Raw genomic sequence first — 25,710 nt, 5'->3', positions numbered from 1 at the left:
TATATTAGAGAGTAGATGAGTTATATAATGAAAGTGTGTTAACTGGGTGACAGCCTTAGTACATTTGTTGTTCTCACTAGAGGCGTCTTTCTGAGCCATTTAAACTCTGATTAAATGGAACAGCATCTCTAATTAAAAGTTTTCTATTCCTTTTTCCTTAAGTGACAATACCTAAAACAACAAATGAGTATGGCCTTTAAATCCTTTAAATGTTTCCCTTCATTAAGCAAGCCAACTTTTTCATAATTTTTCATAATTCTATAATTCTTATTTGAAATATAATCCTATGAATTTCAGTGAGACTTATTCCCCAGAGCGGTTATCATCAGAACATATGGACTAAACTGTTGGCTAGATTGATACATTTAATGATTGAAACTTACTGCACTTTAATCAATTAAATCCTGAAGCCTAAACAATTATATTTAAAAGGAGTATAATATTTAGTATTAGATATTTAAAATAGATAAAGTAGAGTAGAATATTTAAATTCCTTTTAAAATTATATATCAGCAATTCACTAATAAGCCACTTTTCAACAACTAGGACAACACTGAGACTGAGCTCACACAGTACAAAAAGCAAAGAACAAAGAACCCAAAATACAGACACATTATGATTCAACAGGTTTCAAAAACTTAGTCATTGAAGTGTATTCAATAAACATGATTAAGAGAATCTTGGCTTAGAGTTACATGTGATCCAGCCAGAAATACTGTCAGAAGCTTTACACACACACACACACACACACACACACACACACATATATACATACACACGTGTGTGTATGTATATATATATTCAAAATCTGTATTGAGTTTGTGTATCATTTGCAAGATGATATTATTATGACATTACTATAATACAAATATATTATATTACATTATATTGGCAATAGTTCACCCATTCTGTGATAGTTAACCCAAAATACAAAACTATGGGACAATCTCTGTAGCAACCTGACCCGAGCATGTGGTATTCTCAACTAAAAAACCCTTTCCCAGAATATGCTTCTTTATGATGAAATAGGTTTAGAGCCTAAAATAAACTGGCTTAAGATAATTCACAAAAGGCTACTTTGCCAACTTCTCCCTTCTTAATCCACCTAGACTCTTTTCCAAAAGCTAACAAGATATTTATTTAATAAGGAATTCAATTTGTATACCACCAAATCAACCATACATTCATGCCACTTTACAGTAAGGAACAACAGTAAAGCATCCACAATATACAATCAAGAATTTAATATATCTAGGATTAAGGGGTCCTCCTGAAAATATGGAATGGGACAAATTTGTTCTTCCTTCAACAACTGCTGTAACTCCTCCCAGATTATTCAAAAACCTTGCCAACCCTATAATGAGACATTTTAGGGTCATAATTGGGTACAAGGGAAAAAGTAGATGAGAAACCTCCCTCTACTAACTTTCTTAAACTAGATAGGACACATGTTATGTGTAAAAAAACAAAGAGTAAATGTTTACCATTTTATATCCACAAAGCTTACATCCAGAACCACAAGAATTAAATTTATTTTTGTATTACAGCTCCCACATGGAATAACTCTAAAAATAGTCCCCTCATCATTGTTATAATATGCAAAAGCCACTAACCACATCCCCATTATGTCTTTTAACAATTGTACTGTTCCACAATTACAAAGGCACTTAAAATTATGATATAAAAAATACATTTACATGACAACAGAAGGAATCCAAATCTGTCACTCTAGTATACAGCAGTCACTGGAGGTGGATCACCCTTTTCATATGCCTATATAATGAAAGGGAAACATATGGATGTAAATGAGTCTTTTGATGTAGGATTGTAAATCATTTCAAGCTTCTGCAATCATAATCTGATGCCATACATCAAGACAATCGTATGTATGCAATATAGAGGTCTCTGCATGAATCCATTTCCTGGATCACATTAAAAGCAATTGGCTTGCAAATTTATCCTGAGTATCGGTTGTTCTTTCCAGGAAGAGCAAATCCTGGAGAAAGTTCTGCCTGTAAAATAATCAGATGGTCCTCCCTTCCTCATCACTCACATTTACTGCAGAAGCATAAACCAGCATGGCCAAGGTTGGAAGTCTAACTTTTCCACATTTAAGATTGTAATTGTAACGATGTTGCTATTGTGTTTTTCCTCTTCTATTATAAACCACTTGGGATTCATTTATTTTATAAATAAATGCTGCAAAGGGAAGTGCTGTTATTCAAGTTTTGTTCTTTTCCCAAATATCCAATTCCATCCTCTTTTCCCACCCCAAGGAAATCCCTCAGAGCCACTAAACAGGGTCAGTTTTCATTTGGGTGCTTTGGGAAGGAGAGGTTTCTGTCATAGGGATCTTTTTTCTTTGCACTTCTAAAGACTTTGTAGAGTTCCCCTAAACATGTTTACAGCTCCTTCTTGTACAGTGATTATGCCATTTTAGTTAGAATTAGCCATTAAAGAATGTACAAAATCAGTATTATAATATAAACAAGTCGATAAGTAGATGCCATTTACTCCCACAAAGTAAAAACACTGCAGTTGTGGGTTGGGGGAGAGGGGTCTATGACTGCATATTTCGATAAATTAATTACTTGCAATAGGAACAACATGTCATAGGGAAAAAGAACTGTTGTGTCCCCTGGCGAAAGAAGGGTTAGAAGAGTTCCTACAAGCAAGTCTTTTTGTACAGATGACAGAGAACATACCACTCCGTGTAATATGCTGACTTCCCACAATCGAAATGATGGACATTTTCCAAGGTATACAGTGCATTCGGAAAGTATTCAGACCCCCTTCACTTTTTTCAATTTTGTTATGTTGCAGCCTGATACTACAATTGTTCAAATTCATTTTTTTCTCATTAATCTACACTCAGTACCCCATAATGACAAAGTGAAAACAGAAATTTAGAAATGTCTGTAAATTTACTGAAAAGGAAAAACTGAAATATCACATTGGCATAAGTATTCAGACCCTTTGCAGCAACACTTGAAATTTAGCTCAGATGCCTTCCATTTCTCTTGATCATTGCTGAGCTGTTTCTTCACCTTTGAGTCCACATGTGGTAAATTAAATTGATTGGACATGATTTGGAAAGGCACACACCTCTCTACAGAAGGCCTCACAGCTGACAATGCATACTGTATCAGAACAAAAGCCATGAGGTCAAAGGAACTGCCTGCAGAGCTCAGAGACAGGATTATTGCAAGGCACAGATCTGGGGAAGGCTACAAAAAAATTTCTGCGGCACTGAAGGTTCCCAAGAACACAGTGGCCCCCACCATTCTCAAATGGAACAAGCTTGGCACAACCAGGACTCTTCCAAGAGCTGGTCATCCAGCCAAACTGAGCAATCGGGGGAGAACAGCCTCAGTAAGAGAGGTGACCAAGAACCCGATGGTCACTCTGACTGAGCTCCAGAGATCCTGTGTGGAGATGGGACAAAGTTCCAGAAGGACAACCATCACTGCAGCCCTCGATCTGGGCTTTATGGCAGAGTGGCTAGACGGAAGCCTCTCCTCAGTGCGAAACACATGAAAGCCCGCTTAGAGTTTGCAAAACACCTGAAGGACTCTCAGACTGTGAAGAACAAGATTCTCTGGTCTGATGAAACCAAGATTGAACTGTTTGGCCTCAATGCTAAACATTATGTCTGGAGGAAACCAGGCACCGCTCATCACCTGCCCAAGACCATCCCAACAGTGAAGCATGGTGGTGGCAGGATCATGCTGTGGGGGTGTTTTTCAGCAGCAGGGACTGGGAGACTGGTCAGGGTTGAGGGAAAGCTGAATGGATATCCTCAATGAAAACCTGTTTCACAACGCTCAGGACCTCAGACTGGGCCAAAGGTTCACCTTCCAACATGACAACCATCCTAAGCACACAGCCAAGACAACACAGGAATGGCTTAGGGACAACTCTCTGAATGTCCTAGAGTGGCCCAGCCAGAGCCCTGACCTGAACCCTATTGAACATCTCTGGAGAGACCTGAAAATGGCTGATGATCCCCATCCAACCTGATTGAGCTTAAGAGGATTTGCAAAGAAAAATGATAGAAAATCCCCCAATCCAGGTGTGCAAAGCTTGTCGCATCATACCAAAAAAGACTCGAGGCTGTAATTGCTGCCAAAGGTGCTTCAACAAAGTACTGAGTAAAGGGTCTGAATATTTGTGCCAATGTGATATTTCAGTTTTTCCTTTTTAATAAATTTACAGACATTTCTAAAATTTTGTTTTCATTTTGTCATTATGGGGTACTGAGTGTAGATTAATGAGAAAAAAAAAGAATTTGAACGATTGTAGTATCAGGCTGCATCATAACAAAATTGAAAAAAGTGAAGGGGGTCTAAATACTTGCCGAATGTAATGTATGTAACAGGTTATTTGGTCTCAGTTTTTCTATGTGGTCTTTTCTAGAATGATACCATCTTTTTAGAATATCTAATAGATTAGACCCTATTTTTATATCTCCATCAGCCCATTTTGAGTTTAGAAAGTTTTCAAAACTTTTTAAACATTCTAAAATTGGAAAACATCAAATAATTTTCACAACCTAGTTTTAAATATTCAGATTCTTGGTTTAACTAGAAAGTGGCTTGCCATACCTAATTCAAGAGATACTTCCCCTAGATGGCATTTTACCTTAAATACATACTCTTTAGTACAGAGTCCACAGCTGACTTTAAAATGATGCCCTCCAGTTCAGAACTGCTATGGCATCAATTGTACAAGACTCCAGTTAAAGACAGAAAATGTCTCTTTCCTAGAGGCAGCTATGGGAAGCTAGCAATTCTGGAAAAGAACCAAGTATGCTTTGGCTCTATAGTGGACCTAATTTATCATCATTTGGACATTCCAGTGGTTAGCTAAACCAAGAAAGCAGAACAACTGGTACTTTATACTGTTGAGCAAAGTAAAGCTCCTTCTACTCTACCAAAGTTATAGACATGTCCTGTATATCAAGAACAATTTTCACATTTAGTCATTTGCTCTCTTATAGCAAACAGATTTAAATAAATATCATAACATCCAATTCCTCATTAGCATTGCTCAATCACAGCAACTAGGAAGTCTCACAGTAGTTCTGTATCTGGAAACACAAACAAAAAAATAAAATCAGCCCTTCAGAGGAAATTCTGAAGGATGTAAGATATTACCTTCATTTCCTTTAGTAATGCAAGCTGGATATTATGCTAGGGTTTCATTTTAAGGCCACAGACAAAACTTTACAGCTGACAGAGAAACTCTGCAGTCTACTGTGCTCCCAGATTTTTTTAATAGACTGGCTGGGTAAAGCATATGGTGGGTGTGTATGTTTGTATATACATGTATATCCAGTGGTGCTTAAAGCTCTGGATCATTTTCCTCAATAAATAAATGAATAATTTTTTTGACTCATTTGTTTAATTGGATTATCTTTATCTAGTTTTAGGGCTTGTATGGAGAACACATCACGTTTTAGATCATATCTATGCAGAAATATTGAAAATTCAAAAGGGTTCACAAACTTTAAAGCACCACTCTGTGTGTCTCTACACACACACGCGCGCGTGCCCTCTCTCCCTCTCTCTCTCTCTCTATATAATATATATAATGAACACCTTCAAAGCAATGGCAAATTCTTTTGCTTCTATTAAATAAAAGAACCATACTATTAAAAATAAATGTTAACAAACACATTAGTAAAATTGTATGTTTTTCCCCAAACAAGAAAACCTTCCTTCCCAAATATATTATTTATGTGCTACTTTTGTTGCTGCCACAATGGGAAAAATGGGGGAAATGGGAAAAAGCAGGAGGGAAAGAAAGGGAAAAACACAACTGCAACAAAACCGTTTAGTTTGGTTCAATGGAGCTTAGAACTAAAGCCTTAATCATTTAGATTTTAATTGAGGTGCTATGGCAACAATTTGATTTATGTATTAAACCATCACTGGACTCACACATCATCTTAACCCAGAATTTGTTTTCCAAATCTACCACAATTGACTGAGTTCACACAATACACTAAACCAGAACCAAGCAAACTCCATGACACCTTAGTATCATTTACAATCATTTAATTAGTTTCACAACATGTACAGATTTTGCATCAGTATCCAACATAAATTTCAATTAACAATCATTTGGGTATGTTTCAGGTTAAGTTTCTAAAAACCTTGTTAAGTACTGAGCTCAATGTTTGTCTGCTTTCAGATTTCTTCAGAGTGGATTATAGCAGTTGATAATTCACAGAGAAGTTGACATTAGTTACCTCGGCTTCTACTATTCATTTTAAAGTCAACTCCATCTGATCACTACTGTTTCCTTCCATTTTGAGGCAAAAAAACACCTAAAAGCCACAGTGTGAATTTTAAAATAGGCTTAGTGTTGTTTAACAAGCAAGCAAAACAAAACACCCACCCTGGTTCCCAGAAAGAAGAAAAAAAGATCCCTATGCTGCTCATGTGTACAAAAACAGCTCTGCTTGCTGCCATAACTGAGCGGCAGAATCCAGATGACCACAAGATGGCAGCATACATAACACATACTCTGTGCTGCCATCAAACTGTTCCCCAGATTCTGGAGCCCCAATTTGGTGGCTGAAAACTTTGCTGTAGTATCCCACCCTTACCACTTCAGTTGTTAAGCGTATCTCTAAGGTGCTCAGCCCTGTTTAAAAAGAACCAGAGTTAGATCCCACATACAGAATAACGTTTAAGTTTTTCAGATAGTCTCAATCCTTGGAGATTAATAGAAGTGGAAACGATGCTTGACCAAATCTTAATCTTGGGACGCTGGATGCCCTGCTATCAGATACATTTGATATCAGGCATGGTCGCTAGCTCTCTACTGCTATCCATATGCAACAGAAGTCAGAAGAGCCATAACTACATATGATGGAACAGTATTAAGAAAGCACCATGAGTGTCACCAACAAAACTTCAGTGTTATCTAAGGGAAACATTCCATTATAAGTATTAATAGTTGCTGCACCAACAACAGTTTCTGTACTTAAGTACTTAAGACTGAGGTATAAACAGAGTCTCCAAGTCAGTGCTAATCAGTAGCTTTTGATAAACTATTTTTTTCCTCAATAGCCTCCCATGAACAATTTGGCAATCGTATGAATTTTGTAGAGACAGATTAGCTATGAACTATATCTGAAATACTTTAGCAGTTCAAGCTATATAAGCATAAATGCTGAAAATTACTAGGGTTAGTTCATGCTGTTCATTTGCTATCGTAGGGTCCTGCCTTAAACCAAGTGAGGGCGTTGGTCCATCTAGTTTAGCATCATCAACTCTGGTTGGCAGAGATTGGGAACATCCAACAGGCTAGGACAGAATGTGCCTGGCCTGTTGGTGGCCCAATGTGTTGTGAGAATCCAGTTTGATTAGCTGACAGTTCAATGCACTGGGTAAACTCAAGCAACTGGATTAATTACTAAACCATGGTCAAATTAAATGTGGTAAATATATTGAAAAACATAGCGAGTGGATCTTTTATATTTCAGATTAAAAAATACTTCCTGCCTTATGGTAACATTTCAAGGATTGAGTCTGACATCACTTACATGTAAAATATGCGCTCAGTGAACATTTTTAAAATGTATAACATTTAGCCATTATAAGACAATAGCTGTTGTGACACAAGGTATACAGCTATAATATTGTTTGTTTGCAATTTACCATGTTATGTGATCCCAGCCATTGCAGTTTGTAAATCATGTAATATGAATGCAAAACAATTCTGGTTTTTGAACCATCATCAAACAAGTTACAGTATAGTATATGCTGTAAACACAGCAACTTAATTCATGTAATACAACATAAAGCAAGTAGGGGTTATGGACATGCCGATCAAGTACTTACTGGGACAAGAGAGAGCAATTTTGAGCCAAAACTGCATCAGAGCAATTGTGAGTCAATCTATCCTCTCCGGGTCAACTATGTTCTGAAAACTTGAAAATCCAATCAGCTGTAGGACATAGTCCAAGTACCGCTCAAAAAAGCACTCCGTTGCAAAATGGAGTATCAAGGCAATACTTCCCAATTCCTGATAGGCTGTTATGCTCATGATCTCTACTGTCTGCTGGCCAATGGGGAAGGGAGGGGGGATTAATGTAATTAAGTCTTGTCAGTACTCTTCCAACAGAAGCACTCATGGGTTATGAGACCCAACGGGAGGAAATGGACAGTATTCCATGTTCCTAAAATGGCAACCCCTGAACCAGCTATTGTGACTGTCAGATGTCATGTACCAGACTTGTGGCTAAGTGTTTTAGGCATACTGGGTGAAAGGACCAGCTTGTATGTTTTAAAAATGGTAAAGACAAGATTCCCCAGTACACAGTAAAGACAATTTCTGTCTAAGAATACACAAATAATAAGGAACAATGAAAACCTGGCAATGTAAAACATAAAAATGAAGCCAGTTTATATAATACTATTTTGCTCGCTTTCACTGTTGCTGTCTGTTCAGTGGATTGAAATGAAACCCCAAACGGAGTGCCTAGTTCAACTGCTACAGAGAAGAGTGGATGCGGTCGACAATGTCAGGAATATCTATGGAACAAGAACTGGATTAAAAAGAATTCACATATTGCACTAAACAAGCCATGGTTTATTGAATAAACAAATGGCTAGGTTCTTACAGCATGCCGTAAGACATGATTTACAATACATAATGCCTGTACTAACATAAGCCAAAACCAAACAAACCACATTCTGACTTAGCACAATATATTAACACAGCCTTAAAATCATGCTTGACTCAACATGTTTGAGCAAACAGGCTGTTCAACAATACAGAGAGAAGGTTTTACCTAAAAATTAGGTTGAAGTAAGTTATACATTAAACCTGGACTAAATCCACAGTTCTTAGACTGAGAACGGGATTAACTTGGACACCTTCCCTTTTGCACAGATTGTCCCAAATGCTTTCCTCACCCTCACTGGGCAATTCTGTCACACCCCTCTTTTTAATTGTCAAAAGACAAATCAACCAAGGCAGAAACATGCCACCTGATTCTGTACCCTGTTTCCACTTCTAATTACAGATGACAATATACCGATAAGGGCCAACACAAAATAAGTTTTGTATGTTGCAAAACATTTTAATCTCTAATCTTTTCACATACACAAACATCATCATTTGTATGTCAGATAAATAATGAGCACACTTTCTTAAGAGGAAAAAAAATGAAATGTGCTTGCCTACTTCTCTGCCAAAAATATTATTTCATCCTTTCATACAAAACCCTGTCTGGAACACTTCCATTTTGAAACACCACTATAAGGTCATCCTTCCTTTTTTTAATCAATCAAATGTTACGATCTTAAAGCCAGCCACCTCAATCTTCCCCAAATCTGCTTCTCCAAGATGATCAATATACAGCATTAACTACCTCCAACTCTGCTCTGTATCCTATTTCCAAACACAACATACAGATCATACTCCTGTGATCAATGTTTAACCTGAAAAATAACTAATGTTAAACTCTTGCCTCCTAATGCCAGGTGGGTTGGGATTACTAGGGATTACTCAGTGATGACATTAAAAACACTCTGCATAGGCTTAAGGTTCTCTTTATTCAAAGACAAGTTCACAAAATTTGGAGAAACCCTGGCTAGAATTAAACCTTGCTGCCAACTTCTCTAATAACTGTGCTGCTTCATGATTCTCCTAAACAACCCTCATGGTAAAAAAAGAAAAAAATACACAAATATAACACATCTTGAACAATTAACCCTTGTCTATTTTTCCCATAAATGCATGTTGGCTTTTGTCATGCTCAACTAGGTTACAGTTTTCCTCTAGCCATGTAAAAAAATCACAACCTGTGAAGTGACTCTGGGAAGATATCTCTGACAATTGGGCACATATGCCACCCAGGAAGAACCCTTTAACTACTGGCCCGCTTGTCAGTACTAGGCAGCGTGTTTTAGGACACCGGCTACTCAACAGAACCCAGTTACCAGATCCACGCTCATCTTCCGGGCAAGATCCCCACTTTCTCCTCAATTCCTGAGTGCAATGTGAACGCCACATCGTGGTCATTTCGGTTTCCTCTTGCGCTGGAGAGGTAAAAATTAAGATCCGTTGTCTCTAGCCCCCCTGACCCTACGCCGCCTCTAGGCCCTTGGAAACCTCGTCGCCCATGCCAGCCTCCCGTGCCCACAATGGAATCCGATACGCGCGACTCCCAGAACAGCTTTTCCCAGCTCCACCCTCACCTGGGCTTCCCCTTCTCCAAGGGCTACCCGACCTGGCCGCAAAAATCCAGAGGACCGCGAGAAGTTAGCAAGTGGGACAGAAAACGCGAATGCCTTCTGCCTCCGGGTGGTCGTCCGTGTTTTTGCAATCCACGTACGGCACCCCGAACGGCTCACTGCCGTGGAAGGATTAAATAGCAGGGAGCCGAATCTCTCCCGCAGACATGCCGATACATATGCCCCAGCCAGAAACTTCGGCTCACTTTGCTTCCCTTTAAAATATATACATGTTTACCTCTATTTCTATATAGGAAAGTCTGTAAACACCGACACGGGAGAGTCTGGGCGGACGCCGAGGGGTGCAAAGCGAGGGCAGGGGAAGCGCCCTGCCGCCGCCGCCGCGCGAGCGGGCACTTACCGCCTGGCTGGGAGTCCAGCGCCTCTAAGGCGCTTCAGGGTCTCTCGGTGCGTCTCTCGACCGAGACTCCTCCAGTAGCGCCAGGAAGGCAAGGCAAGGCAAGGCGGGTGAGCTCATTGGAAGCAAGCAGCCCCAGTCCCCGCCTTCCGCATTTCTCCCGCAGGCCGCCTTTCCCTGAGTAGCCAGTCTCGTGCTGGGGGAAGGGAAGGGAAGGAGTTTCCAGGTTGCAATGGATGTCTCGCGGCTCCCCCCTCTCCTCCGACCCGCCTGATTTGGACGGCAGGGCTGGGCTGGGCTAGGCTGAGCCTCCGCAGCTTAAGCCAAACCCCACTGGGCGCGGCCAACTCACCGTGGCAACCCCATTTTTTTTTTTTCCTTCTCGATTCCTGTCCGCACTTCACCCTCCCCCCACTCCGGGCGGCCAAAGTTCCTGTTGCTTGGTAAAAAGCAAAACTATCTGGGACCAATTAGCAGGACGGGGCTCAGCAGGATTGCAGGACGGGTTTAGGGACCCGGCCTTTGACGTTCCCGCCTCCCCCTCCCTCCCAGGATCAACAAGGCGAACTGGAAGTCACAGTGGGGGAGGCAGGGGCATGACATTCAAAGGGAAAAGAAAGCTCTGTGGAGGCAGTCGGCCGAAAGGGGAAAATGCGACTGACATCAGTCTGCTCCTGCACGTTGTTTGCATGATGTATGTGTTCCCCTTTTGCTTGCGGGGTTCCAAGAAAGCCGCCCGCGTGGAGGGGCGGCAGCGGCGCGTTCTCCGGTATCTGCGAAGAATGTAATACCTGCGTGTTGCAACCGGCTTCCACGCAATATAAGCTCTGCTGTTCTGTGAACTTGGAGTTCACCGCTGGGGTCCAAGAGACGCAGGCTTTTTACCTGAGGGGTTTTCAGGATTGCGAAGCGGTGGAACCGTTGGGGTTGAAAAGCGGAGAAAAAGGCGTTTTAGAGGACTGAAGTGAAATGTCCCCTTTGATGAAGGCGGAATCTTCAAAAGTTGCCATTAAAAAACCACTTCTATAGTTTCTGCCTGCCTTCAGGTGACTCATATATCTTGTCCTTTGAGTAAAATTACTTTTCAAGTATTTGGTAAATAAATCTGACTGAATTCTAACTAAATCTGTGCTGTGTTAATCTCCTTTTTTACAAAGAAAACGCTTAAAAAAAACCCCTTTAAAACAGGGATTTGGTTTGTTTTTCCTCTCTTCAGGGCTATCTTTCTGGTGGGGAACCACAACACTAAGTCCGTGGAGTATATGGAAGCAGCAGAAAAGCAGAACCAGAAGTGAAGAACTACTCCCCCCCCCCCTTATTTAGGAGGATTCATGCACTAGGGTGAAAGGTTTTCCTTGTATGTTTTTTCTCCTGTTCCCACATGACACTGTCTTCCTCTGATTACCCATACTGAGGTTAAAGTACTATTTTCCCTCCTATTCCCACCTCTTCCAAGGGTAGCGTCAAGGCCTCTCAAATCAGCCTGGTGTTGTCAGCCTAGAGGAAATTAAGGGGACTTTGCTGACTTGAAACAGGCAAGAGCCAGATCAGTAATGTGGGCAGCAGATTTCATGTCAGCTGAAGGATATGAGTCAAACCCAAATAAACCGCACTATGGCTTGAATCCAGTCTTCCACTGCCTTCTGTCTGCCAAAGGCCTAAACTTATCATTTGTAAAAAAGGCTTCCTCCGCTCTTTGTCATTTTTCCCTCTCCTTGACAGAGGTCTGAACTGATCACTTGCACAAAACTTACTGTTCTCTTGCTCAGCCTGTTGTGAATCTTCCAACTTTTTTTTCTTTTTTCTCCTCACCTTTCTCCTTTCCCTCACAGTTCCCTGCCCCCCCCCCAATTAGTCTGGGGGCAGAGGTTGCTCATCCCTCCTTTTAAAAAAAAACTCCTTAAAATCTCCTACAGAAAATCAAATATTATTCTAGAAGAAATAAATTCATAATTATTTGGAGTTGCGGTGGGGTATGAATTCAGTCAATAAAGAGTGCTTCACAGGTAGTCCTTGTTTAGCCACTGCCTTGTTTAGTGACTGGTCACAGTTACGACACTGATAAAAAAGTAACTTTGTGACCAATCCTTGCATTTATGACCTTTGCAGGTCTGTAAAGCAAAGGAAAGCTGAAGTAAGATCGTAAGCACAGTTGCAGTTTCACTTAGCAACTGCCTTGCTTAACAACTGAGTTGCCAGTCCCAATTGTCACTAAATGAGGACTACCTATATTTGTAACATTTAAGATTATGTAACTTATTTCAAATAGCCTAAGACTTTTGAAAGATGGTAATCTTAAAATGAACCCATCTTTATAAGAGAAGTATTTTTGGGGTTCACAAATGTACCTATTTAACATTTTGATCCAATAATTTGATTATTCTGCATACATCTAACAATGTAATTACCTGTTTACTCAGGAGTCCCACCATTTAATAAGAATTACTCATAAGTAACTGTATAGATAACAATTTTGAATTTTTAGTGACAATTAACACTACAGTCTTGATAGGCTGGGCACTTTATAATTCTATTGATATAATTTGCCATACAATATTAAAAAAATAAGAAACAAATTCCTGAGTTTGGTGTCTTCATCACACTTCAGTGTGACCTGTAAGGTTGAAGCAACCTTTTTAGTTCCCTTTGTGGAGAACTCACAATTACAGTGGTACCTCGGGTTACGAATGCCTCTGCTTACGAACTTTTCAGGTTACGACCAGCTCTGGCTGCAAAAATTTACCTCAGTTTGCGAACTCCGCCTCGGGGTACGAACTGGATCCGTGGCCATTTTCCACCATGCCACGTGGTCTGTGGCCATTTTCCGCCCATGCCACGTGGTCCGCGGCCATTTTTCCGCCTGTGCCACGTGGTCCGCGGCCATTTTCCGCCCGTGCCACATGGTCCGCGGCCATTTTTCCACCCTGCCGCACGGTCCACGGCTGTTTTTCCGCCCTGCCGCATGGTCCGCGGCCATTTTTCCCCCCTTGACGTGTAGTCCGCGGACGCCGGAACGGATTAACAGTAATTACATTGAACCTTATGGGAAAATTTGCTTCGGGTTGCGAACAGATCGGGTTGCGACCAGAGTCACGGAACGGATTAAATTCGTAACCCGAGGTACCACTGTAGCTCTGTTGTTGCAAGAAATTACTGGTTTATATCAGTCTAGTTGCAGACATCTTATCTATGTATCATTATCCTAGTATCTTTTATGTCCCAACCTATGCACTGTTTCTGGAGAGTCTTTTAATGTTGGAACATACAGGATAATATCAGTCTGTCTGCCACTCTGTCAATTATATTTTGAGTATTGTGAGTGAAATCAGTTGAAAATCTTTCCTTATTTGGAAATACACCAATTTTTCTTCCACAAGAATACCAGAATAATGGTCAGCTGAATTCTTTAAAAACTTTACTAGGAAGGATGGGGGATAAAGCAATTTTAAAAATCCTGAAAGCTTTCAATCATCAGTAATACTAGCATATAAAAATGTAGTACAATAATCTCTATGATTACTTTTCTCTTAGTCCTGTACCATATTGCTGTCTACACCTTTAGAGCAAGGAGTTGTAGCATTTTCTTAAGCAATTCCTTCAGCGATATGGGGATATGTTGGTTTCTCACATTTTGTTCAGTCATTAGTCATACAAACCACTATACCCCATAGCAACATTTGCTTTCTTTTAGCTTATCACAACATGGGAACCCAGCCATTGTGGTTTGTAAATAGTGGTTGATAGATTAGCACCATGTATGAACCTAGCAAACTGTATCTTAGTCAACAAATCATAGTTAAAGTTCCCCCTAGTATGATGTATGAACTTAAATATGTTTTGCAGGCATTTAATGTAAAGCACAAAAAGCAAATTAATACATAGTCTGATAAACATCAGTTTCCTTTAATTCTGAACAAAATACAGATGTAGAGAAGAGCTATTAGAGGCACGCTAGGACTGAAGTCCCCAAATTTCAAATTAAGAATCTCTTTACAACATTACTTAGTTCTCTGTATGTGGAAATCACTCCTACCCTCTTAAGTGCTCCTCTGGAATCACTCCCTTTCCATGCTGTATATAGAATACAAACCAGATTTTAAAAAAATAAATGAAGGGATAGACATAGAGAGAAACAACAGCCATTCTTGCAATGATGTGGATTCTATCCTCCATCAACTGGTTCCACCTCCCATTGTCTACAGAACTCCAGTGTTTTCCTCCATGGGCCAGTGATCTTGGAAAAGTCCCCTCCTCCCTCTGCCAGTTTATAGAATAATCTGACTTGGAAAAACTTTGCCATCTGGTTTGCTTACATATTCCAAGGGTTATTCAGGTTGAAGTGAACTGCAAGAGACAAGATTAGAAGCTCCTGACTCGTCTCCCTTTCATCCTGTGTTGACAGATGATGTAAATAAAAGAACAGTTATCTCTGGAAGACTTTACATGCCCATTAAGTAGTGAAGTCCCAGAAGGTGTGGCTGAAATACACTGGAATGTCTTGTTCACATAATCAGTGAATGGTTATCTCAGCATAACCCTGAGATAAGAAATAGTTTAAAGTGTGAGCTCAAAAAATTTGGATAAATTGATCTCAAATGTCATCCTGAAGACAATTTCTCTTCTGCCAGTGGGATCAAGACTGTTACTATTCACATGTCCCACTAACCCGTTACGTGGTTCATTCTTCTGGCTTAAACTATGTTAGCCTAATTAGTATGACACTCTCCTTCTCCACCCCCTCAGTCACATGCAGCACTTTAATTGAAGCCTTAGGCTTACCTGGCCTGAACCCAAAAAGGCAGCCATTTAGAGTTTACAAAAACTAGAATTGGTATCTATGGTTTGTTATAGTTAACAGTCTGGTTTCTGTAATCCTAAATAGTAGCTGGTTGAAGAATAGGGTAAACAGTTTCAGCAACCAGACTTTTCAGGTTAGCATGTTGTACAACTGAGCTTCATGTACCATCCGAATTCACAACTATAATTTGTCATTCTTAATGTATGGCTTAGCATGAGTACAGTATACAAATGTAGCCAGCTGAATATATTTTCAATAAACAATAGTTAAACCACGGTTTAGTGTGGTCGCACATTTTTGGAAATCCAGCAGGAAACTTCTTACAGCTTAGGCATTTCTGATTTAGGAAATCACTAAATAGCAACACAAAACTACTGTAGTTTTCTGCATCTCTTTGCTGCCACTTAGCAATCATTTAGATGTTTGTAAACCAGTTCTGGTAACCCCGCACATAAGTAACATGATCTGGAATACTTAAATGTATAAGAAACAAATCCACTTGAACCACAACAGATGGTTTGGGATCTGGAATATTTTGCTGCTTTTAAGGTACTATGTCTGATGATATCAAAAGAAAGACACAGAGAGAATGATCATCTTCAGGAGCTTCCTCCTGGGAGGAGCCAAATTCACAGCTGTTCTTCCACTTAAGATTTCCCCTCTTGCCCTGATTTATTCAGATAATTTGTCTGAGCCAAACAGATTTCTGAGCTTTTTTTTTTTTTTAATGCGAGTTATGTCTGCTTTCAGATTCTCAAATTTCCCGTTGCAAAAATTGGAAGTATTGAGAAATCTGTTCAAGTTATCAGCCACCATAACTTGAGCTAGGAATGACAGCAGCAAAAGGCTGGTCCAGCTTTGGGAGGTCAGAACCCCCCCCCTCCCCCTCCCCCTCCCCCTATAACATATTTGTTCCTAGCCATTTATTTTAGCTAGTTTCTACTATGGTTTCTGGTTACAAAATGTAGCTGCTCTTTTAGTTATGTTCCTTTGTTCAGACTACTGCAATTAGAAGAAAGCTATTCGGAGGAACTCCTCATCTTGTGCAGCACATAGGCCCCAAAATGTAACTCATTCCAGGATAAGAGGCGGTGGTCACAGTGCTTACAGTTGATGGCTAATAATTATCAATTTTGTTTCAGCACAAGCAGCTGACCCTAAAAGGTTTTTTAAGGGTATAAATAGAGAGCCCAGCATATAGTTTAGAACAATAGAGCTTTCATGAGATACAGCTGCTTCTTGGAACATGTTTGCACAGAAGCTTCCCACGGTCTCTGTTTGGTCCTTTACAAAGCACTAAAAATTTAGGGACCAGAAGCACCAAATACAGGAACAAGGATATATTTTGCAAAGTTTTGCAGACCTCAAGATCTTTTTTACCTATAAGGATTGTGTCATTTCATTCTTCTGCCTTGCAGATAATTAGGGAATGTTTAGACTAGGAGCACAAACTCTCTGGCCCTTTTAACCTGTATTTTGTTAACAGGAGACTATTTTGAATTGTTTGAGAGGAGGCGATTTTGAATTATGTTCCTGTCCCACAAGTGAAAGTATTACTTCAGCAAGTTTTTGTCAGCTGCACTAGGCACAAGTGCAGAACAAGAAATCAACTCCACAGGTAACCTGAAACTACTTTTGTTAAGACTGGCTATAATAACAGAATCTTGCAAGACTGATTTTCCTTCTCCTTCTTATACTTCAGGGAATTAAGGAGGCGTCTTTCCGAACCAACGTCAAACTGTTGGCCGTAAAACTGGTGTAAGGTAGGTACGAGGATCCAGCATGAGGAGCTCCAAATAACATGCAGGACGAAATCCAACCCAACTTGCTTACTACTGCAGCAATAAAGGAGGGCGCATCCCAGCGTCACTACACAGGGAACGTGCCCAGTGCTTGTCACATTAGCCTTTTTATACAATATTCAAACGGAGGAAGAATATGATTGGTCAAAATTTGATACAAATTGCACATGCATATAACACATTGCCTATCCGATAATATACAAATGGGGGTACAATTATAATATAATTATAATGTAGGAGGAGTGGTTTTGGGAACCTTTTGTCATAAGGTCACAATAGTTCAGCAGTCTCACTGCAGGACCAGTCTTGTCTGGTTCTAACCATTAGTTCTGGGTTTCTCTACTTGCTCCTTAGTTTCATAACTTCTACAGCAACAGCCAGTATAGGCCATCAATATGTCATTCTGGACTTTAAAAATACTTCAGCCCCTTTGCCTAGGTAATGGTTCCTGCATATTTCTGTCAAGGTCATCTTTCTTAGTCTCTCTAGTTTTGCTGCATGAGATACCAATTTGTTTCTTTATAAACTCTCCACTACTACGGCCCCTCGCAAAGTCTGAATGACAAGGTTCATGTTTCTGAGGCTAGCAGATTAGGATTGCAAAATTTCACTTGACCAGTAGATGGCAGCAAAGATATTTTTTTAAAAAGTCTAAATTCTAAATCTTTGCTGCCACACTGTGGTCATCTGGATTTATTTTATTTATTTATTTTTGGTAATGATGTATAACTCTTTAGACTCAATCTCCAAAAGGTGCCCACTCACTTAAAAAGTTTTGGGTCACCAGTCTTAGTGTATTACGTGAATACAGCCAGCTTGGTCTATCCAGTACCATTAGGGCTGTGTAGCACTTTGGATTTGATTTGCAAAAGATGCTTTTGAGCTGGGGGCATTCACAAAATCGCTGCCGTAGCAGGAATGGCCAGTTACCAAATACCTTCTACTGAAAGGCAAGCTGGTGATACTACTCCCTCCCACTGCTATCACCTGGGATACTTCCTACCACCTCTGTGTACATGTTTTTAGCAAGTGGAAACATTTTCAAAGTAGGCAAAATAGGCTTCTTTTTCTTTTTTCCATATGAGATCCAGAGAGATTCTTGGAAATAATGACTGTACATACAGCTGGCCATTTCCTTTGAAGGATATTAGCTTATGAGTTTTAATTATTAAATAATAAATCAGGAAGCACGAATGGAAATTTAGCAGAGCAGTCATCATTTGTTTTATTTTTTATTTATACAATCATTGCGTGCCACCTCCTTAGAAGATTCTAGGTGGTTTACATCCATAAAATAATAAAGCCATATAATGAAAGAACACCTGTAAATAACATATCACCAACCATGGCCCCAAACTAACTTCCCCCATTATCATCTTAGGGATTCAGGTACTAAGCCATAAGCTATATTTGTAAGCTACAGTGGTTGGGTTCACACATGGCAAATTAAAGTCAAATAAAGTGCATTGTGGCTTAGTACAGTATGTCCATCAGTTGTGATTTATTCCTCCTTTTGCATCACACATCAATTCTATTATACCTTGATTCTTCACTAAATAACATGAAAGATGTCTGTGAATGTGGCAGATGATACCACAAGTATACAATAATTGCCCAAATTACACTTCTCATTCCCCAATAACCCTATGAGGTAAAGACCTGCCTAAAATCACCTAATGAGTTGCCATGGTGAGGATGGACTTGAACCTGGGTCTTCCTAGTTCTGGTCTAACACCTTAACCACTTTGACTCAAGTCATCCAAATGTAATAGGTGTGTTCAGCCTACCTTCCTTCCTTCCTGTGTCCTTTACCCCCATGACTTATGAAGCAGTTGAGTGAATAATTCTTCCACAGGAGATGGAGAAGAAGCTAATACAGTAATACAGATGCTGAGATTTGGATCCTTTAGCTTTGATCTCTTCTGCTGCCTCCACCTGGTCTGAACCAAATCATGTAAGAGAGCATCCTATGGTTAAATGATCACCATTCCACCCCCACATTGAGTTATACCCATCTCCACCTCCAGTTTCCAAAAAGTGGTAGAAAAATATTCATTTCACTTATAAGCTCCTGCTTTCTTTTCTCCAAAACTGAATCTCTGGAATGTCTAGTCCCAAATTTTTTATCCTTGCATCCAGATTGGTCTTGCACTTGGTAAACTATTTTTAATATCATAAGGGTTCTGCTGGGTTAAGATGTAGGCCTATCTAAGCCAGAATTCTGTGTCATTCAATGACCAACTGGATGTACGTATTTATGAAGTTCTCAAGTCTGGAGTTAAAGGCAATAATCTTCTTTCCCTACTACTTTCCAACAGCCATTATTTAAGCCCTACTGCCTATGCTTCAGGAGGTAGGTAACACCATTGATATTAGTAGCCATTAATGGTCTGATCCTCCATGAAATAGTGCAATCCTCTTTCAAAATCATGTAAATTGGCTGTCATTACCATAACTGCTAACAGCAAATTCCACAGTTTAACTATAACTCAGTGGCATCTGCTGTGTGTGTGTGTGTGTGTGTGTGTGTGTGAGAGAGAGAGAGAGAGAGAGAATCTCAGATGATAGAGTATTGTGATGCACATACAAAACTATGACATTTTGTCCACCATCTTTTATTTGGACCCCTCCTGTGGGCATCACCGCTACAACCATTTCCTTACTAGTGGCTTATAGTGTCTTCATAGCATGACCCGGACATCACTGAAGTGATATAAAACCTATCTTCGTTATCATTATTTCAGTACAATGATGGTTGGATGAGTTTAGAAGACATTATGAATCACTAGTGGGGAAATGATCTATGTGCTATGAACAAAAGCATTTCTTGTAACAGTCCTGAGTTTTCTTGCATGGACGACTTTGACTTCTAACATTGTGAGGGAAAAAAGCTTCTCTGTATTCACATTTTCTATACCATGTATGATTTTATATACCTCAGTCATGCTTCCCCCTTTCCTCCTTCATTCCAAGTTAAAAAAGCCAAATTGCTAAGTCTTTCCAGACCCCTTATCCACTAGTTGCCCTTTTCTAATATAGTGGTACCTCTAGTTACGAACGCCCCTCCTTACGAATTTTTCAAGATACGACCAAAAATTTACCTCTACTTGCGAACTCCGCCTCTACTTACGAACCGGATCCGCAGCCATTTTCCCTGCTGTCATGCGGTCGCGGCTTCCTGTGGGCGAGATCGCGGTAGCAAGGAGACGTTCGGTGAGGCTTGTGGTGTGTTTTGTGGTGTTTGGAAGGTTTTTGTGGTGTTTGGAAGGTTTTTGAGGTTTAAAAATAAAATGCATATGTTTCAGAACTGTTTAGCCGTATTTACATTGAACCTTATGGGGGAAATTTACCTCGGGGTACGACCAAATTTGGAGGGCAGATTAGCCGTATTTACATTGAACCTTATGGGGAAATTTGCCTCGTGGTGTGACCAAATTCGGAAGGCGGAACGGCTTAACTGTATTTACACTGAACCTTATGGGAAACTTTACCTCGACTTGAGACCAACTCGAGTTGCAACCAGAGTCACAGAACGGATTAAGTTCGTAACTAGAGGTACCACTGTACCTTTTCTAGACCTGTAGTATCAAGGTATGGTGACCAGAACTATACATAGTACTCCAAGTGTGTTCTTCCCATAGGTTTATAGAAGGGCATTATTAGTTTTATTTTCAGTCCCATTCCTAATGACACTAAGCATGGAAAGTGCTCTTTTTACAGCTGATTGACATTTTCATTGAGATATTCACCATGACTTCAAAATCCTCTTCCTGTTTTGCCACAGCCAGTAAAGATCCCATTAATGTGTAGGTGAAGTTTCCTTTCTTTGTTCTAAATGGATCTCTTTACATTTGCTTGCATTGAACTACTTGCATTTGTCATCCTAAAGTCCATTCATCCATTTTGGAGAGATTCTTTTGAAGTTCTTTGCAATCCCTTTTTGATTTTACTACCCCAAACAATACAGTGACATCAGCAAAGGTGGCCAAACATGTGATATATGAAAAGGTATGGTGTATTATGGTATTTGAATCTATGTCATTAATTGGACAGAATTAGCTAATTAGCTGCCTGATTTGATCATAACATTTGTTACGAGAATAGGGAGTTCTTCCTAAAAGAGGAAGACATTGATTCAGATTTATGAAATTGTGTTGGTTCCAAGTAACCTGCATTTTAATCCTAACCAAATAAAATTATTGTTTTAGAGAGTTAAACTTTTCACTTGAAAAGCTGCTTTTTTCCTATGTTTTAAGAGGTTATTCACGTTTCCATTCCTGATCTGCCCACTCTTGTTCATACATTTCTTCTATATTTATTTTAAATAGGTGTGAATGTAACAAAATGCAATGACTGGCAGGCAACTGAAAATTTCAGCATCCTGGCCTCTGTATATGACCTTTTCTAAACTGTGGGTAATGCTTCAGAGAACAGAATGCTGGTAAATTCTGCACATTCATGTTGGATCATCACAACACATTTTTGCAAAGCAGCTGAAGAAAATAGCAAATGAAACTTGGTCTGTAAACCTCTGAGAGGTGCTTTAAAGGGAAAAACAAATCCTTGTAAATAGCAATAGACCAATTCTACATTTTACATTTTTCAGAAGCCTGTAATTAATGGGTAAGGATTAGTTCTATATTGAGATTAAAAGCAAAAAAGAAAAAAGAAAAGGGTGGGGAGAGAGGGATATATGACACTGCAGCGTGTCACTCGCAAGAGGAGAATGCATTTTGAAGGATAGGAACTCAAATGTATTGTCTAATAACATAGATGTATAGATATCTAAAATGTATTGTTTTCATTTCTCTTGGCCATTTCCAAGATAGCATTCATTTCTTATTCATATTTTGTAATTGTTAGACTGGATGGAATCATGAATAGTTGGTAGTGTCCTTTCTCTTTCTTAGTGTAATGTCCAAACCTGGTTTATTACTTCAAAACAAGCAAAAACTGCAAATAAACAACTATCTCATATTGGTTATAAGCTTATAAATCCTGGCTTGCTTGGAAGCAAAAAACCTTGATAAATAATGTTCATATAATGTTGCATATAATGATACTTTAACCATTTCCAGGTCATATATTCAGTTACCCAAGACAGAATGCACTGTACATATCCTGTCCTAGTTATTTAGAAATGCTGTCATGAAATTATTTGTATAATTGAGTATAAGTGTTTAAATCAAATCAATTTTTATTATTGTGATTAAAGATCAGCATATTTAGTGTGTTTATACTAATGGATGCAGCATTGGTGCTTATGAAAAATATGGCCTTACTATTATTATCATTAGCATTATTATCAGAATCTGATGCTAAATAGCAGCCTACAAACTTTCCCATTTCCTGGATCTTTTGGATAATGCTGGTGTTGTCTAGTAAAGGAAAATTATTAGTAGCTCCACGTGACAGTACTTTTGTTTGGGAATATTGTGCTAACATAAAACTTGGTATAATAAATCTTATATTTAAGGTAGCAGAAATCTTCATAATATGTGATGTTTAAAAATTACCTTGGGCCTTTAGACAGCTCCAAAAGCAGATAAGCAATTGTGCAAGTTAAAACTGTAAGGAAGAAGCTAAAACAACTCAGAGACGATCATCAGACATTTCTATTAGTGCATTCACTATAAAATTCCACTCCTAAAAAGTTGGTGGGGCTGTTTTGGCAGAAAGGTGATCTTACATAGTAAACGCGTGGAATGACATTTTCTTTCAATCATTTCAGCCATATAGAACACTGCAGTAACCATAGTTTATTATAGGCAATGCTCAAAAGATAGGACAAAACTGTATATCTCTTAAGAGTACAACTTTGATTTAGAGGAGGATAAGAACATTTTCCTGTACATGATCTATAACACTTCCCCCCATTTTTATTGCCTGTTGCTCAAGGAAAATTACAATCTGTTTTTGATTATTTCAGCCTGCTGGCTGTCAGAGTTAATTTATTTGTCAATCAGTTCTGATGCTGCTGGGTGGTTACTGTGAAACTAATTATTATCGGAAAGCTCAGGGGATTCCACAAAGACATGCTTTTTTCAATGTCACTTTTTAAAAATAAAAGAAACGTATAGACAAGATTAAGTGAGGCCACACACAGCAAAGATTTACCATGCTTTCCTGACTGCTCCCTTTTAAATGCTTCAGATACTTTCCTAGGAAATCTTAATTTGAGTGTGCTGGTGATTATAGGGAAAATCTGTATTTAGATATAAAGCTTCATGTCCCTACTGCTGCCTTGAAAGCTCATTAAAACCAATTCATATGGTACGTTCCAGAAATGCAGATGCTTTTAGGGCAAACTATCTTGTATATTGCAATTTGCACATGCTAATACTTCCATTTTGCCTTTCCCTATGATTCTGCTGTACAAAATGGATAGGTGCCCTAATCTCCCACAGATCATTTGGTCTACAATTATCATCTATCCAAGCCTGCATGACTAATGACTAAATACAGTTTCTTCTGAATAACTGACAGAAGTGTGCAGCAGTGTGCTAATCCTAATATAGGACAAAGCCATTATAGCAAAAGTTGATGCAAGTTAGAATAACACAGTCACAGTCACACTATCTTGTACGGTCAATGTGACATAAGCATAGTACTACATCCAGCATCAGCGAGCTGCATTCTTGGGCAGATGCTAGGATCCTAGTGCTCAGGCAGGATCTACGGCTGAGGTCTATCCCAATCTCTGTGCAGGCTTTAGTAGTTCAGAGCCACCATGAACGTCTCCGATAGTACATCAGAATGCTTCTGAGGAAGCATTGCTGTTTGTCATTACAGGAAATTTAAACAAAAGTTTTGAACCACTGCTACCAGACGAGGCCATGGAGGCCTTTGGCAGAAGACAGTGATAGATGAGGGGTCAAATGAGGGCGTTACATGTGTGAGGGGAGGGGGGCTTAAACCTAGACATGTTTCCACTCAGTGCAAAAGAAACATATACCTAGTGTAAGCACCCACATTTCCAGATCTTTTTGCTTACTGATATTCCTAAGCACTGAACTGAGAGCTATGAAGTTCCTTTCTTTGTGAGACCTAAGGCAACTAAAACCTTAAGTACGTTTTAGGCTGATAATTCATGGTACGATTCTGTTACAGATTACATCAGTTTTTAAATTCTGAATTTCAGGCAAGCTGGAGTTTCCATTTGATCAGGATTTCCATACCAATCTATATAATTAACAAATCTACCCCATCTTTGGTTAATGCTGACTCTTCTATGGAGCCAAGCCTCTGAATTCATTCATCAGAAAAGGATGAATTAGTTGCTGATACAGACTTTTTAAAATGATCATGTTTGTTACCATATGCCCCAAGGTCAGTGTTCTTTCCAAGTCACCCATGAAGCCCTTTAAAACCACTAAACCAAAATTATTATTCCTGCAGCACATAAAACATCCTGAGTATTTCACAATTACTGGGACAATATGTAGAAGAAACAACTGTCATAACTCAGGCAAACCTCTTGTGCACATTTATGCTACACTGCTCATGTACCTACCACATGGGTATGGTGATCTTGTACTTACTGTTTACTTGGACTTTCAAAAGAATTGTGACTGCATACTGATCAAAGGTTCCTGAACAAACTTAGCAGTCACAGCATAAGAGATATTCTATTATCATTCAGACACCATAACTTGGAGAATAAGAATAAAAATCACAGAGGCAGTATGTCAGATAACAAGATATATACACCTGAATACAATTTAACATTTTACTGAGAACTTGATCCTAAAGCAAAGAGAAAAGAAGAGTTACTATACTGGGAGAAGCTTTCTTGCTTGACTGAGATATATTTGTAAAAAGCAGGAGCAGTACCCAGAAGTTTGAATCTCAGAGCAAGGAAATGTGACTAGGAGGGAAACATGGCCTAGAGAGAGAAAAGGAAGAAGCCTATAATCTATTGAAAAATAATCCATTGATCAGGCTTAAGTTGTTTTGGAAAATAATGGGCATTTAAGATCAGGAGGCCCAATCAGCACTATAAAGAAGTTGGGTTAACTCTGCTCCACTGATGCTAGGGGTCCTGCTAATAATTTAGTTGCTCTGCTAATTGCTGGAATAGGTTTCTTTTTAAAATGCACGCCATTATAACAGTGTTCCTGGTCATGACTGCTCTTTGAAGAGTCAAGTCAGATGCAGCAGTCACATGTGAAGGCTGTACACCTGACTGACCCAGAAGGTCCACCCTTTCCATAACAGGTCCATTTTTATTCTTTTTAACCCAAGGAATGTTGGAAAGAAATTATGTTGGAAAGGGCCTTGAGATTCTACCTCCTGTCAGCTGATTAATTCTCTGAAGTCCAGTGGAACAGAGCCAAACCAGACAAGAGGAGAGAAGCTGGCAAAGGAAATGCAGAGTTTGAAAATGGGCCAGATCAAGCAACATTTCAGAAAAACATCTACCCCTACCCCCCACCCTGCATTCCTATGGGAGACACAGTGGGGCACCAAATCAGTGTTGCAGATTTGCATAAGTCCCTC

The 25,710-nt window shown here is 39.4% G+C and overlaps 1 protein-coding gene across 7 annotated transcripts in view; it reads right to left on the bottom strand.

The window, feature by feature from the left end:
• Positions 1-10,877, bottom strand: part of TANC1 (tetratricopeptide repeat, ankyrin repeat and coiled-coil containing 1) — a 148,543-nt gene extending 137,666 nt beyond the window's left edge. For 3 of the 7 annotated variants that reach the window (XM_088146620.1, XM_088146619.1, XM_088146622.1), the window contains exon 1: positions 10,615-10,876. The gene's annotated coding sequence lies outside the window, so the exon portion shown is untranslated. The other 4 variants (XM_088146616.1, XM_088146621.1, XM_088146615.1 and 1 more) reach the window with 3 other exon arrangements.
• Positions 10,878-25,710: the final 14,833 nt, after the last annotated feature.

This window comes from Python bivittatus, unplaced genomic scaffold, assembly GCF_059951505.1.
Source record: "Python bivittatus isolate LINGU-HERP-01145 unplaced genomic scaffold, Pbiv_v1 ctg000480_np1212, whole genome shotgun sequence".
Classification (NCBI taxonomy): Eukaryota; Metazoa; Chordata; class Lepidosauria; order Squamata; family Pythonidae; genus Python; species Python bivittatus.
Note: the sequence above shows the minus strand (reverse complement) of the source record. Positions and strands in the feature narration are given on the sequence as shown.